Source organism: Balaenoptera borealis, assembly GCF_965194805.1.
Source record: "Balaenoptera borealis genome assembly, chromosome: 13".
Taxonomy (NCBI): Eukaryota; Metazoa; Chordata; class Mammalia; order Artiodactyla; family Balaenopteridae; genus Balaenoptera; species Balaenoptera borealis.
Window position 1 is genome coordinate 27,119,829 of NC_138870.1, and position 16,555 is coordinate 27,136,383.

The 16,555-nt window shown below is 39.5% G+C and overlaps 1 protein-coding gene across 7 annotated transcripts in view; it reads right to left on the reverse strand.

Annotated features, from left to right (window-relative positions):
* DENND5B (DENN domain containing 5B) overlaps nucleotides 1-16,555 on the reverse strand; it is a 228,235-nt gene that overhangs the window by 197,142 nt on the left and 14,538 nt on the right. The window lies entirely within an intron of this gene.

Genomic DNA, 16,555 nt, shown 5'->3' on the forward strand with positions numbered 1-16,555 from the left:
ATGAAGAGTGGCCCCCGCTTGCCACAACTAGAGAAAGCCCTCGCACAGAAACGAAGACCCAACACAGCCAAAAATAAATAAATAAATAAATAAATAAATTTAGAAGTTCTTCTGTTAAAAAAAAAAATTGTGTTTTAAGTACTAAGGATTTAATTTTATCTCTCAAAGTAAACACCTGAGGTAGACAACTCCATACTATTTATTCATTCACTCCTTCAACCAACAATTCTTCACAGAGATCATCACAACTGTCTTACTAAATCAATGGCAATGACTTGGACAAAAGAAAATCTTACTGTGTTTCTCAGATTATTGCTCAGCTCATTTAACCACAACACCTCAGTAAAATGGTCACTCTGGCTTCTAACTAGTGACCAGAAATCAGAACTTCTTTTCTTAATTTAAATTCCACCCCTTTGGGATAACAGATACTTGTGTTTCCTTAATACAATCCTCTATTCTTCAGCTTTTAAATTGAGCATATATTATTTTTAAATTTAAAAGCCACATACTTTTTCAAAAGCACTTATTGTCTTTTATTATTTCAAGCCAATTATTTTACTTATCCTCACTTCTGGTAGGATATTCAGTACCAGGAAAGTGCCATGTAAACAAAAGTCCAAAAGCTTCATTATATAAAGCCTTCGGACAGTGTGTAAAACACACATTCCTCAGAAAGTCCTACTAAAATGTCCAAAACAGAGCAAATGCGTAGTTTTCTGGATAAACTTGAAGATAGTATGCAAAACAATAATAAAATACATAGACAATCCACAAACCTTTATTTGTGACACTAATTTTAGCCTCTTTCCAAAAACAAAACAAAAACTCTCACATTAACTACAAACAAGTAGCAAAACTAAATGCATTCATCTCCTTTTGTCTGTCCCTAATCTTCTTCCTACTCACTTTTTGTCTAAAAAGTGCTTATTGTAAGATAAGCAAGTTAAAGTATTGATTCTCTCTGAAAATATTCGATTTGTTGCTCTTGCATAACACCCTATGAATACAGATTTTTAACTTCTCATACCTAAAGAAACAACAATGGGGAACAAACAGTTGGGTTTCTCTTGGGTTCCCTTATCCTGGAAAGCTCGAATTTTAAGTCTCTCCCTAAATAAACACCTTTACTTTGTGACACTTTTCTCCAAACAAAAAACATATTTAGTCATACACACAGTCACAAAACTTTAGAGTTCCTATTAGAAAATATATAGATACTTTGGACAGAAAAAAACCAGACTTTTTAAAGAAAAAATATTTACAAAAGTCATGCCCACAATTAAATCTGAATGTTCTCCTCAATTCTAAGAACACCTTTTAAGGAAGCTTAAAGCTTTATGTTTCTGTGTAAGGAAACCTGGGTCAACTGGTGAAAAGCTCAAAGGCCCATAATCTCACACAAAGCAGCAGGGTCAAAAGGCAGAGGTCAGGGAACAGAGGAACAGGGTGCAAAATAGTTCCCACACTTGAGAGGAGGCTGTATCTCATTATCTCAGAAGACATTCAAAGACTGTTCAGTCATGTTCACTAAAATAATACAACCGTTTCCTTTAAGTCCCAAAGCAAATCTGAATTTTATGAAAGAATTCCTTATTTTGAAGAGCAAGGAATTTAAGAAGTTACTTCTTTCCCCTACACTGAAAACACCACCAATCTCTCACACACATACACCCATGCTTCAGCTGCCCCTCAAAGACTGACTTTCAGATAAAAGCTGTCACCTGATCTATTCAACAGGGTTCACTGGGGCACGGAAATAACTACTAAATATGCATACATGTCAACAGACATTTCACAGCAAGGCCTCTGCCCTCTAATGATTCAACAAAATATGTCTACTTCTTGGCCTTATGGCCACATTCAGAAAAAGCTACATTTTTACTCCTAGTTAGAGAAGATTTCATCCCAGGGAAGAGTGAACATGATTCTGTTAAACTTTTAGCAGGTGTGACATTTGTACAGAAGACCCTGTAATGACTCCTCTAGCACAATTACTGTGGGCACTCCAGGATCTAGGGCATTTGTCTGGATATCTCTGTACCATTTCTCGCACTCTAACCACAAAATCTGTGTTCCATGTAGAAGAGAGAGTAAGAGATAGATCAATGAGATCAGGAAAAGAGGATTTTGGAATAACAGGCGTGGTTTTAAGTTTTTGTCTTCCATCCTCTATACACGCACACTTTAACTCTCTCTCCACTGGCCCCTTCCCCCAGGGACAAGACGGTTTACAAGTGCTTCACAGTAAACGAGACCTGTCAGTCCTTCTCTGTGAGGAATACACAAGATTCTACATTGCAGCCCACAAGGCTTTCATGTATTTATTTAAAATAAAACTGTAACTAGGGCTGCCAATGGAAAAATAAGCACTGCCAGACAGGAGTGAGAACAACTAAACAAAATAACCTATTTTGGCATAAACACCTCAATGGTACCAATGCTTATGGTTTAATAAGCTGTGAAATCACAGTCATTGTTCTCATGAACAATGGCACAAAGCAAAGGGAATCAAGTATGAAAGCTCATTTTCCTGGAGCTGAGCCAGAATATTTTGAAATTTGGACAAAAGTTCATTAAGAAAAAGAACACACTTGAGATAGGAGATGGGGAAACATTTTTAAACAATTTGTTATCTTGTTGCCCCAGCCACTTAAATTTCCTTAAAAGTTAGGGTTAAACTTAAAGTGAAGAAAACTAACCTGGAAAGTAAAACAAAACACTGTGGTCCTAGAAGTGAATCATTCATAAGCTTTAAACCTATAAGTAGTCCTAAATTCCTACTACCCAAACTATTCTTATTAAAGTCTCATTTTCATGGAATTCCAGTTGATATGCTGGTACTGATTCTTATGACAGGGAGGACTTCCATGTCAGGGAATTGTATGAGAGTACGGGATGCTCACTTCCCCCAAAACAATTCACATTTCATCTGCCTACGGGGAAACAATCTCTCCTTGTTATTTTAGTCCTGGGAGGAAACAAAATGATATAAATTTAATATATAGAAAGAATATTGTTGATCTAGCAGATTGTCCCTGTTTTCCCAAAGGACTATGAGGGAAGGAAAAGGAAGGAAACTGAAGGGATACTAGAAACAGAAAGTATGGAACCTGAATAGCTGTGGGAAATAAGAAAATCCTCCCTGGAGTTCCCTGGTGGCACAGTGGTTAAGAATCTACCTTCCAACGCAGGGGACATGGGTTCAATCCCTGGTCCGGGAAGATCCCACATGCCGAGGAGCAACTAAGCCCGTGCACCACAACTACTGAGCCCACGTGCCACAACTACTGAAGCCCACGCGCCTAGAGCCCGTGCTCCAACAAGAGAAGCCACCGCAATGAGAAGCCCGCATACCACAACAAAGAGTAGCCCCTGCTCACCACAACTAGAGAAAGCCCACGTGCAGCAATGAAGACCCAACACAGCCATAAATTCATTCATTCACTCATGCATTCATTAAAACAAATTAAATTAGAAACTCCTCCCTGGGAAATCCCTGGTGATCCAGCGCTTTCACTGCTGGGGCCCAGGTTTGATCTCTGGTCAGGGAACAAAGATCCCAGGAGCCGCAGCACTGCCCAAAAAAACAAACAAACAAACCTCCTCCCTGTTTGTGCTGGGGATGAAGGTAACTGGAGGATTCATGAGACCTCAATTTCTTCACTATGAGATGCTAATGACAGTGAAAATTTTTGCCAAAAAATTATTTCCTCTTCTCCACATTGTTACAGAAAAAAGAACCAAAAGAGCAGGTTGTGGTTTTAAGAGGACTAAGATGAAAATAAGGGTGATCTTTGAAGAAGGAATTAGGGGAAAAAAAAAATACAAAAGCCTGGTCTATGAGCAAACTTGTGCCATGCTGACTATTGGAAACTTAATTTAGATATCACTTCTACATGAATGTTTCCTCAAACTATAGAATAACTTTCTGTGTTAAATAACAGTGGGAGTGGGAATGTGTTGTACTAGAAAAGAGGAAGACAGGGAAGGCAAGAAAACACGATCTTCAAAGCAGAAACCTGGATTCTCTAGGCCAGGGCAGGAGACAATTATGCAAAACAGGTGGATTTACATCACAAGGCCTCTGGGATATAGAAAACAAACTATTTAAAATATCTTTAAACTGGGTTTCACAGTTTAAAACCTAGAGGTCTACAAGCTGTATCTAAGGATTCAGACTATTAGTCCACAGCAGGGTTGAACTTTAAAAATTCTGCAACTCTAAAATTATAATTCTACCTCATATTTTTATTGTATTCTATAGTTTAAAAGCTCTTTGCAAAACACTGTCATATTTTATAATTGAGAAAAGTATCTAGAAACAATCTAGATCAGTGTTAAGTGTTGAAAAGCATACTCCCATGTGTGTCCTTGGACTATGAACAAATTTTTTAAAAAATATACAGGGAAGGGAAGCAAATAGACTACTGTTGCAGTGGTATTCCTAAGAGAACATGAACATATGAAAACTATTCACAGCTCACCAATAACTAGCTTGGCAGTAGCATTAACAAGATAGATTTCCCATCATGTATGGGGCTATTCACAATTGCTGGTATTGTGCATGTAATGCCACCTCTTTCTCTTCCACTCAATAAAAGCACATAGGAATGTAAATGAGAGTGACATCATTAGAGGGAAGACCTTGAATTCATCCCACTTATTTAAAAATACATACCATTTACAACCTCAGTATTTCAACTATTATTAATAATTACTTGTGACCCAACTCACAACTGCCAGGCACAGTAATATGTCACCACCCAGCAGGTGAGGACAGCTGGTCTGGAGGACTTGGAGGGGCAGCAGGGCACAGTGGAAGAGGGTCACCGGGATGCAATTCCAGCTTTGGCCTTTATTGTCTCTGTGACTTTGGGCAACAACTCACCAAACCTCAGCCTCCTCGCCTGTAAAGTGATGATAGTAATACCTTCGAGTTATTGTGAGGATTAAAGACAATGTTTATAAACCAACCACAGTTCATGGCCCAGTAAATGTTAACTATTTTCATAGTTTCATCACATAAAGGTGATTTCCTGGAACTACTTCTGACTTAATAGTGCCAGCACGTATCTTTGAAAGTCATTTAAAGAAAGCGTTATTTCAAAATTAACTTTCTGTACCAGTGATGTATACAACTATTATATATTTTATATATATGAAATATATATTTTATTTACGTAAATTACATATATATGTATAACTTGTATACAAGTTAAAAGGCATTAACTTAAGAAATCCATTAATTAAAATAGTCACAATATTTAATTTAGAATAAAGTTAGTAAAAATCATGGATTCTTGGGAAAGGTGCAGGAATGAAGGGGAAAGCAACTGTTTCATGTTCTTCTAGGCTCACGAAGTGCTGTCTCAGCAGTGCATAAAATACTTTCATTTTTATTCCCAGAATTCTCAGTTCTTACCCTCCTCACACTAAGACAGATATCCTTGCATTCTGTTTGAAAAGTAAGGTAGAAGACAGCCTCATACTGAAAATTTTTGGAATCTCTGGCTAAGAGGTTATTAAATGGTGCCATCTTAAAAAGTCAAGCCTTAGGCAGAACAGGAACATTATACAAGGTACGATAAAGACAGAGTATAAAAGGAAAAAAAAATACAAAGGATTAAACTTTATAGAAGAGAACTGTCCTGTCTGACCAGGCCCAAAACTGATGTGGATGCCCACGAAGAAGGAAACTGAATGCAATTTCCTAAGGTATTCCTCTAAAGACACAACTGAAGCTACCAGTGCTCGTTTGTACAGACACTTTCTGAAATTTCATAAACACTACCCACCATTTATGTGCTCATCACTTGGCACTAGTTCATAAATAAGTAAGACATGTTGTTTGCTTAAAAAAAAAAAAATCAAAGCATTGCTGGTATCTGCATGCTTGATTGCATAAAACTAGTGTTTAAAAAAAAAGTTTATTACTTTTATTTATCTATTTATCATAGCTTATTTCAAGAGGGAAGGATTAGGCTAATAATATTATGGACATAAGAAATTTTAGTAGCTTTCCACAAAGCTGACATACACCTTTTAAAAAATTAATCATTCATCCACTCTCTTGTTTTTTTTTAGCAATTTCAAGCTTCCTATTTAAAAAAAAAAAAACTCTAGTCCATTTTAGAGGTTAAAAAACCCACAAATAAACCAAATATACTAACTTTTATTGTTGGTAACAAAAGGAAAAGTTCTATATTTGTCCATTTCAAATTATCTCATTCATTTATTCAAACAATCTGAGTCCCTATAATGGGCCAGGCACTATTTTAGTCAAAGGGTATACAATACTAAACAAGAGGGACAAGGTCCTGCCCTCTAGGAGCCAACAATCTAATGGGGAAGATTGACATTAAAAAGTAAAAGCAGGGCTTCCCTGGTGGCACAGTAGTTGAGAATACGCCTGCCAATGAAGGGGACATGGGTTCGAGCCCTGGTCTGGGAAGATCCCACATGCCGAGGAGCAACTAAGCCTGTGCGCCACAACTACTGAGCCTGCGCTCTAGAGCCCGCGAGCCACAACTACTGAAGCCCATGCGCCTAGAGCCTGTGCTCCACAACAACAAGAGAAGCCACCGCAATGAGAAGCCCATGCACTGCAATGAAGAGTAACCCCTGCCTGCCACAACTAGAGAAAGCCCGCATGCAGCAACAAAGACCCAACACAGCCAAAAATAAACAAACAAACAAATAAATAAATAAATAAAAAGTAAAAGCAAGCAAATGCATTCACAATATATTGTCGGGTACTAATAAGTGCTGTGGTAATAACTGTGAGGGAAATACAGCAAGGCGACTGCAGAGTGGGGCAGGCAGGGAGAGGAAGGACACTATTTTATACAGGATGGTCTGGGAAGGCCGCTCTGAGGAGGTAACACTTGTGCAAAGACCTGAACGAGGAGAAGAAGCCACTCCCAGAAAGATGTAGGGCTGCACTGCCCAAAGGGTGGCCACCGGCCACATGTGGCTACTAAACACTTGAAATGTGGCTAGTCCAAATTGAGATGTGCTGTAAGCGTAGAATACACACTGCATTTTGAAGATTTAGTAAGAAAAAAAGAATGTGAAATATCTCATGAATAATTTTTATATTGATTATATGTTGAAATAATCTCCTAGACATATAAATAAAATTAATATCACCTGTCTCTTTTTACCCTTCTAAATGTGGCTACTAGAAAATTTAAAACTACAAACGTGTCTCACGTTATATTTACAATGGACGATGCTGGTCTAGGGGAAGAGGGTCTAGTGAAAGAACAGAAGATGAACAGGCCATGAGATAAGAAGCTTGCTGGGGCTTCCCTGGTGGCGCAGTGGTTAAGAATCTGCCTGTCAATGCAGGCGACACGGGTTCAAGCCCTGGTCCGCGAAGATCCCACATGCCGTGGAGCAACTAAGCCCATGCGCCACAACTACTGAGCCTGTGCTCTAGAGCCCACGAGCCACAACTACTGAGCCTGCGCTCTAGAGCCCGTGCTCCACAACAAGAGAAGCCACCGCAGTGAGAAGCCCGCGCACCACAACCAAAAGTAGCCCCCACTTGCTTCAACTAGAGAAAGCCTGCATGCAGCAACCAACACCCAACAAATCCAAAAATAAATAAATAAAATACATAAATTAAAATTAAAAAAAGAAGAAGCTGCTTGCTGTGTTTAAGAACCTGCAAGAAAACCAATGTAGCAGGAAAGAGTGATCCAATCTGAGAAGGTTGGAAAGGCAGGCAGAAAGCAGATCATGAACAGCTTTGCCAACCAGGGTGAACAGACTAAATATTTGTGTCCCCCGCAAAATTCCTATGTTGAAATTTAACCCCCAATGTGATGATATTTGGAGGTAGGGCCTTTGGGATGTGCTTACGTCATAAGGGTGGAACCTTCATGAATGGGATTCATACATATTCTTATAAGTGATATCTCAGACAGCAACCTCACCCCTTTCATATAAGACAGCCATCTATGAACCAGGAAGTGGGCCCTCACTAGACACCCGATCTGCCGGCACCTTCATCTCAGACTTCCCAACCTCCAGAACTGTGAGAAATAAATTCCTGTTGTTTATAAGCCACCCAGTATATGGTATTCTGTTATAGCAGCCTGAACAAACTAAGATACCATTAAAGAATTTGAATACAAAGGAATCTATTGAAGAATTTTAAGTGGAAAAAATTATTCTAAGATCCCACTGGCTATTGTGTGGAACACTGGCAGTATCATCCATAATGCTAGAATACAGACGTCTAGAGATTATATAATATGGTCATTTCAAACAGGGGTCTCTGGGTTTCTAAGAGTCCATGCAGATAACAACTGAGAGCCCATGAACTGATACTAATATTTCAAAAAGCTTATTAAAAATTGCACCTTTCCTGTAAAGGGCACTGCATAGACTAACTTATTTTTTTCCATTCCCTGTGAATGAAATTATAATTATTCCATCAGTCCTCATGTGAAATATGGGGTATATTCAGTCTTCATGTTCTATGTCATCTAGGATTAATCTTTTAAAAAACCGATATACTTAGTTTTTCATTCAAAAATAATTTCAGGCCCATAGAAGACAAGAGTGGTAAGTTCAGAAATCAATCATCTCACTTAACCCCTTCGAGACAGATAAAAACACTTGAGACCAGTCCCGCCCATCAGGAAACTTGCACAAGCCTCTTAGATAGCCTCATCCACCAGAGGGCAGACAGCAGAAGCAAGAACTACAACCCCACAGCCTGTGGAACAAAAAAGACATTCACAGAAAGACAAGATGAAAAGGCAGAGGGCTTATGTACCAGATGAAGGAACAAGATAAAACCCCAGAAAAACAACAAAATGAAGCAGAGATATGCAACCTTCCAGAAAAAGAATTCAGAATAATGATAATGAAGATGATCCAGGACCTCGGAAAAAGAATGGAGGCAAAGATCGAGAAGATGCAAGAAATGTTTAACAAAGATCTAGAAGAATTAAAGAACAAACAAACAGAGATGAACAACACAATAACTGAAATGAAAAATACACTAGAAGGAATCAATAGGAGAATAACTGAGGCAGAAGAACGGATAAGTGACCTGGAAGACAGAATGGTGGAATTCACTGCTGCAGAACAGAATAAAGAAAAAAGAATGAAAAGAAATGAAGACAGCCTAAGAGACCTCTGGGACAACATTAAACACAACAACATTCACATTATAGGGGTCCCAGAAGGAGAAGAGAAAGAGAAAGGACCCAAGAAAATATTTGAAGAGATTATAGCCGAAAACTTCCCTAACATGGGAAAGGAAATAGCCACCCAAGTCCACGAAGCACAGCAAGTCCCATACAGGATAAACCCAAGGAGAAACACGCCGAGACACATAGTAATCAAATTGGCAAAAATTAAAGACTGGGATGGACATGTATACACTGATGTGTATAAAATGGATGACTAATAAGAACCTGCTGTATAAAAAATAAATAAAATAAAATTCAAAAAAAACAAAAAACAAAAAAACACTTGAGGCCCACAGCTGTCCTATGTAACAGGCCCAGGATGGCACTCTCAGCTTCTGACTGTGCATCCAGCTTTAACAACTGTACTGACAGCCACACAAGCCATGGTTTCACAAGCAACCAACATTCCTCTTCAAAACTATAAACTTACCTAAGAACAAGTAATTTGTGCTAAGAAAAGATAGGTATAAAACCCAGTAAGAAGAATGAAAAGGTTTAAAATTTTTTTGAAAGTGGTATTTTTATTTATGCAGTAAATGCCTTATACCTATATAATAGCTTATCTTTATAAATATTCATTAATAAAAACAAAAGTAGTGCTCACTTAGGCAGCACATACATTAAAATTGGAACAATACAGAGAAGATTAGCATGGCCCCTGCGCAAGGAGGACATGCAAAGTCGTGAAGCATTCCATATTTTTGTACAGCAGAAACTAACATAACATTGTAAAGCAATTATACTCCAATAATGATATTTAAAAAATTTAATACCACAAAAAAAGAACAAAAGTAAATCAAATATATATTCTTTTTTTTTTTTTTTAAATAAATGAATGATAGAATGCATACAGTGCCACCTTTAAGAAGAGACAAGCCAAGTCAGGTCTTAAAGGTCATAAAGACCAGTCTTCTCCCTCTTAATATCTTTCCTCTACAGAGGAGTTAAAAGATAATCTCATTTGATTATAAGGTTATCCATGAAGAGTACTGGTAGATTTTATAATCTGTGTGATACAGTATATGTTACTAAGGAGGCAGCAAATATAGTGGTTATGAGCATGGATGGATCATGTCAGACTTTTAATCCAGGTTTCTCACTTCTTATATGAACTTAGGTAAAGTACTTAAATTCTCTAGCCTCAGTTTCCTCATTTGGAAAATAGAGAAAATAGTGCCACCTCCTAAGGTTGTTGTCAGGATTAAATGAAGTAATAATCATGAAGTATTGATTAGGCCAGTGCTTGGCATGTGGAAAGTACTAAATAAATGTTATTTTATTATTGCTATTTCATTGTAGATTCTTTCAAAACAGTGACTGTCACCTATATACTCCTCAACTTGGCACACTGTAAGCATTTAACATTGAATAATTAGGGGCTTCCCAGGTGGCGCAGTGGTTGACAATCTGCCTGCCAATGCAGGGGACACGGGTTCAATCCCTGGTCCGGGAAGATCCCACATGCCGCGGAGCAACTAAGCCCATGCGACACAACTACTGAGCCTGTGCTCCGCAACTACTGAAGCTCGCACGCCTAGAGCCCATGCTCCACAAAGAGAGAAGCCACTGCACCACAACAAACAGTAGCCCCCGCTCGCCGCAACTAGAGAAAGCCCACGCACAGCAACGAAGGCCCAACGCAGCCAAAAATAAATAAATAAATTTATTTTTAAAAAATTGAATAATTAATCCATAATAGCTAGTTATGGCTTTACCAAAAACAAAATTTAGGTCATTATTAATCAAAACTGTTAAGGATCTGGACATATGATACTTGTTTCCTAAAGTACTTTTTTTTAAATTGAAGTACAGTTGACTAAAGTACCTTATGTAGGAACTACCTCTACCCTCTAACAAATTATAGAAGAAGAGAATGTTTTCTTCCATATGGAGTTCCATGGAAATTATGACTAACTTCTATTACTCCAAGAGTGTCTGTGACCAGAAGTGGAAATGCAAACAAAAGGATATACTCAGGAATTTCAGAACAGTCTGTCTCAACTCCTTAGCAGTGGATATTATGTACTTGCCCTCCTCCAGCCTTCTTTTTCTCTTCCCGTCCCCTTTCTTTCCCTTTCTCTTACTATTTTCTCCTCCTCCAAAGACACTTATGTTCCTCCCTCCTCCCCTCTCCCTATCCATCTCGTCTTCTCTGGTCTTCTGAGCTCCCTATGCTGGAAGGTCCTGCATTAACCAGTGCAGCAGGTGCCTGAGCCCTAGGGTTACCACAGGGACTTAGCTGCTCTCACTGTTGGGCCAATTTCACCATGAAGAGTTTTATTTCCAATGGATTTTTTTAAACTTTTTTTTTTAAATATTTATTATTCGGCTGCGCCAGGTCTTAGTTGCAGCACGCGAAACCTTTTAGTTGCAGCATGTGGGCTCTTAGTTGTGGCATGTGGGATCTAGTTCCCTGACCAGGGATAGAACCCGGGCCCCCTGCATTGGGAGTGCGTAGTCTTAACCACTGGACCACCAGGAAGTCCCTCCCAGTGGATTTTTAAAATCAAGTTATCACTATACCACAGCAACCAGACCTTGAATCTTCTTTGGCCCCATTAGAATGGAACTTGATCCTTGTATTATTCCTTCCCCAGCCTCCCAGTTACCAGGTCAGACCTTCCAAACTCCCAAACATAATCTATTGTGGGCCAGGGATGTCAACAAGGCTAACAATTGAGGCACCACCAATGTAGTCAGATGAATGAAGCTCCTACCCCACCCACGCCCATACACCTGGCGGCAGTTTTTTAAAAGACTTTAGCACAGTCTTGACTATTGACATTCAGTCTGGATTAAGGGCAATCCTGAAATGCTTGCTGAACTTGAGCCAACCTCATCTTTTTTCTGAGCTTAAATAACTATGGAGCTTTGTGTATTAGAACAAACAGGCTTGGGAATTCCATGGCAGTCCAGTGGTTAGGACTCACTCAGCGCTCTCACTGCCGAGACCCCAGATTCCATCCCTGGTCAGGGAACTAAGATCCCACAAGCCACGAGACAAGGCCAAAAAAACCCAAAAAAAAACAGGCTTTAGTCTGGTGCCTGCGCTGGTCAAATGTGATCTCTAAGACCTTAAACTCTCAGTCTTGGTTTCTTCACTCTAAATGATGTCTAAGGTCCTTTCCAGCACTACTGTGGCATGATACTGTCAGTCTCAACTAAATTTTATATTTGAATTTAGACCATGGTCTCCACTGCCTCTAAGCTCTTCTGGAAACCAGAGCCAAGACACCAAGGCTAAAAATAAACAGCTGGAGGCACCAAGGAAGATCTCTAAACAAAGGTCTGTGGCAGTGCTCACCCATCAGACTTCCATATCTATCAGCAGTACTGAATCCAAGCTACCATGGGAAAGCTTCAAGAATATTCTGGTCACCACACAATTTGTAGACTCATGTGTAAGTCTTATTAAACACTAAGGTACTATGAAAGAGAGAGGCAAAGGCCTTTCCTTCTTGGGGGTTCGCATAATTATGTTACTTAAATAAAGGTCTAATTACATCCTTCATTTTTCTTTTTTTTGTTTTTTGTTTTTAAATTTATTTATTTATCTGTTTATTTTTGGCTGCGTTGGGTCTTCGTTGCTGTGCATGGGCTTTCTCTAGTTGTGGCGAGCAGGGGCTACTCTTCGTTGCAGTGCGCAGGCTTCTCATTACGGTGGCTTCTCTTTTTGCCGAGCACAGGCTCTAGGCACACAGGCTTCAGTAGTTGTGGCTCGTGGGCTCTAGAGCACAGGCTCAGTAGTTGTGGCTCACGGGCTTAGTTGCTCCGCGGCATATGGGATCCTCCCGGACCAGGGCTCAAACCCGTGTCCCCTGCACTGGCAGGCGGATCCTTAACCACTGCACCACCAGGGAAGCCCCACATCCTTCATTTTTCCATTGCCTGAAAGATCTGTGCTGTAAATCAAGCCACATAAATTCCTACAGCTAGGTTTTAGAGGAAATGAGAGACATACAAGAAAATTTCAAAATGACACCTGCTTCCCTTCACATCAACTAATTCCAGTGACTTCTATTTACAGCCCCTTTCTTCTTTATGCAATAAAGAATCAGTTTGGAACTTTTTCTTTTCTTTAACATTAAAGGAAATTTAAACATTTCTGCTTTAACATTTAAGGGACAATTTTGTTAGCGGATAAAGTACATCTTGAAAATATACATTGAGTAGGAGAAGCACAACAGCTAAGACATGGTAGAGAAAGGACAATAGGCAATACTGCTGTATCAGTATACATATAGAGAGAGACATCTCCGTAAAATTTCTAGGTCTTCCATTTTAAAATATTTTAAATTTATATATATTTAAATTATCTTCTGCTGTTAAAAGACCTACTTGAAATGAAAGAAGTCTTTTCCATTGTTGGTAAAGCAGCGTCTTACTGGAGGAGTGTCTAAAAAACAATCCAAAGTCCTGATAATTTTATTACAAGGTCTCATTTCTCATAAAGTCTCAGTCTATTTAATTGTTACTTCATCATATGGTTTGTGTCCTTCATTTGATAACAATGTTCCACCACCTGCCCAGTGTGAGTTCTAGGAATATACACATGTTAAGAAAAAGTCTATAAAGCAATTGGTAGAATTTACGTTTAATAGAAGTCAATTAAGATCTTCTACAGGCAGGGTGACAACTTGCTAAGAAACAGTGTGATAAAAATGGATCAGTTCCAGAAAAGTAAAATAGAAACTTAACTATCATTAACTTTGAAATTAATGCAGAAAAACAGAAACAACCTTCTGACTAATTTGCCTAACTCACTGACCTTGTTTCCTGATCCTTAAATGTAACTCTGTGGAAACAGTTAAGAAGACTGTTAGCTGGAACATGATACTACATTCTCTTGTTTCCTCTCCTCTCACTGGTCACATTTCTTAACCTCCTTGGTTGTTTCCCCCTCATCCTTCTCACCTCTGAATGTTGGAATGTCTCCAGGACTCAATCCTCGAGCCTCTTTTCTATCTACACCCACTCCCTGGGTGATGTCACCCAATTTCATGGCTTTCGAATCCTATCTAAAAATAAATTCAGACCCCTGAAAGATGTCTTGCCTACTTGGTATCTCCATCTGAATGTCTAATGGGCACCTCAAACTTAACATGTCCAAAGCTAAACTAATCTTCTCCAGCCAGCTTCTCCATCAGTCTTCCAATTTTAGTAAATAAAGGTGCTTATAATTGCTTAGGCAGAAAATCCTGGAGTCATCTCTGATCACTTTCTTTGAATATGAATACCATACTCAATTCATCAGCAAGTCCTGCTGACTCTCCCTTCAAAATATATCCAGCTTCTAACCACTTCATGGCTACTGCCCTGGTCCAAGCCACCAACAACTCTCACCTCAAACCGTGAAAAAGAGCCTCCTAACCGGTCCGTCTCTATCCTTGCCCCTGATATACTCTAGTCAACATGGCAGCCACAGCCATCTTTTCAGAAGGTACATCAGATCTCATTACACTGCTCAAAACCTAGTGAGATGGTTTCCCATCTCAGAGTAAAAGTCTGTCTATGAGGCCCTACAGAATCTCCCCTACCCCTTCTCAATGATCATATCTACTATTCTTCCTCTCACTCAGTATCAACCACATTGGCCTCCTTGCTGTTACCTGCAAAACTAGGCACTCTTCCACCTCAGGTCTTTGCACGTGCTGTTTCCTCTGCCTACAATGCTGCTCCCTGAGACAATCCACATAGCTTGCTTCCTCACCTCCTTTAGGGTTCTGTTCAAATATCACCTTATCAGTGAGGCCTTCCCTAACCATCTTATTTAAAATCATTACGACCCCACAAGTCTCACCATTCTGCTGGCACTGCCCTACCATCATTTCCCTGCTTTATTTTTCCTCATAGCACTTATTAACTAACCTCTGACAAACTATATATTTTTATTATTTCGTCATGCTAGAATGTAAGCTCTATGATGGCAGGAATTTTTTGACTGCTTTGATTACAGCTGAGCCCAGGGCCTAGAACACAATCTACACCTGAAGGCTTTCAAAAATATTTGCTGGGGCTTCCCTGGTGGCGCAGTGGTTGAGAGCCTGCCTGCCAATGCAGGGGACATGGGTTCGAGCCCTGGTCTGGGAGGATCCCACATGCTGCAGAACGGCTGGGCCTGTGAGCCACAACTGCTGAGCCTGTGCATCTGGAGCCTGTGCTCCACAATAAGAGAGGCTGCGACGGTGAGAGGCCTGTGCATCGCGATGAAGAGTGGCCCCCACTCGCCGCAGCCGGAGAAGGCCCTCGCACAGAAACGGAGACCCAACACAGCCAAAAATAAATAAATTAATTAATTTTAAAAAAACTATTTGCTGAATGATCAAATGAAAATATTATCAGACAAAACTGTTACCTCAAAACACGAAGTATTATGAGGGGCAGAAATCCCAAACAGCACCCACACTCACCCATAGTATTGCAAAAGAAGCCAGTTTGTGCCTTAAAAAAAACGCATTAAAAGTTTTTTTTACTGTTTAATTTTGTTAAAGCCATTTGCACTATGCCTAAAGAGTCCCAGGCCACACTTACGGGTGTTGTTTTAGCTTTACTAGGCATACAGACTTGATGACGAAAAAAATACAGGCTTTTTCCAGTCATCAGTCGCCACTGACAGAAGGTCTCCAAGTGCCTCAGTGCCACAAATGCTTAGGGAGATGTTTAGGGGAAAAGGGATTCTAGAAACATAAAGTAATACCTTCACCAATCCCAAAAGAGGAATCTCTCCAAATCCCTCTGCAAACATTTTTTTCTAACTCCATAACCCTTAACAAAGCCATTCTTAATATGTACATGAAATCTTAATTGAAGAAACAACATGAATATATAATTACACATAGAGAAAACCTGGTACTCCTCTCTCTTTTCAAAAAATAAAATTAAGTAAAACTAGACATAGTTTAGCTTTTGTTGAAAATGTTTTGCTGTGAAACTGACAAGATGGTCACTTGGGTATTGTATCTTAAGGCTAAACAGTTTTGTTTACTATTGTTTATTATTTAATACATTCTTCCCAGTCCGCCCCTCCAAAAAGGAAAAGAAAAGAAAAATACACACTGGTGCAATCAAGAATGCTATGTCCAAAAGAAGCTGTTCTGAAAGGCTATGACCTAAGTGTTTAACACTGACACAGATAAAGTTCAAGCGTTAGATGTCACTTATCTCACCCATTTAAAAAAAAAAAAAAAAATCCAGATTCAGATCCCAAGAAGGCAAGCAGAAAGAAACGCGTGAAAAATGAAATCAGCCTTTTCTCGCCGGCCTCCTCCCGACACTGTGCACTCACCCCCGGCCCCTCCACCACCATCTTCTAACAGCCCCCTTTCCCAGCGTCGGTTCCCCAG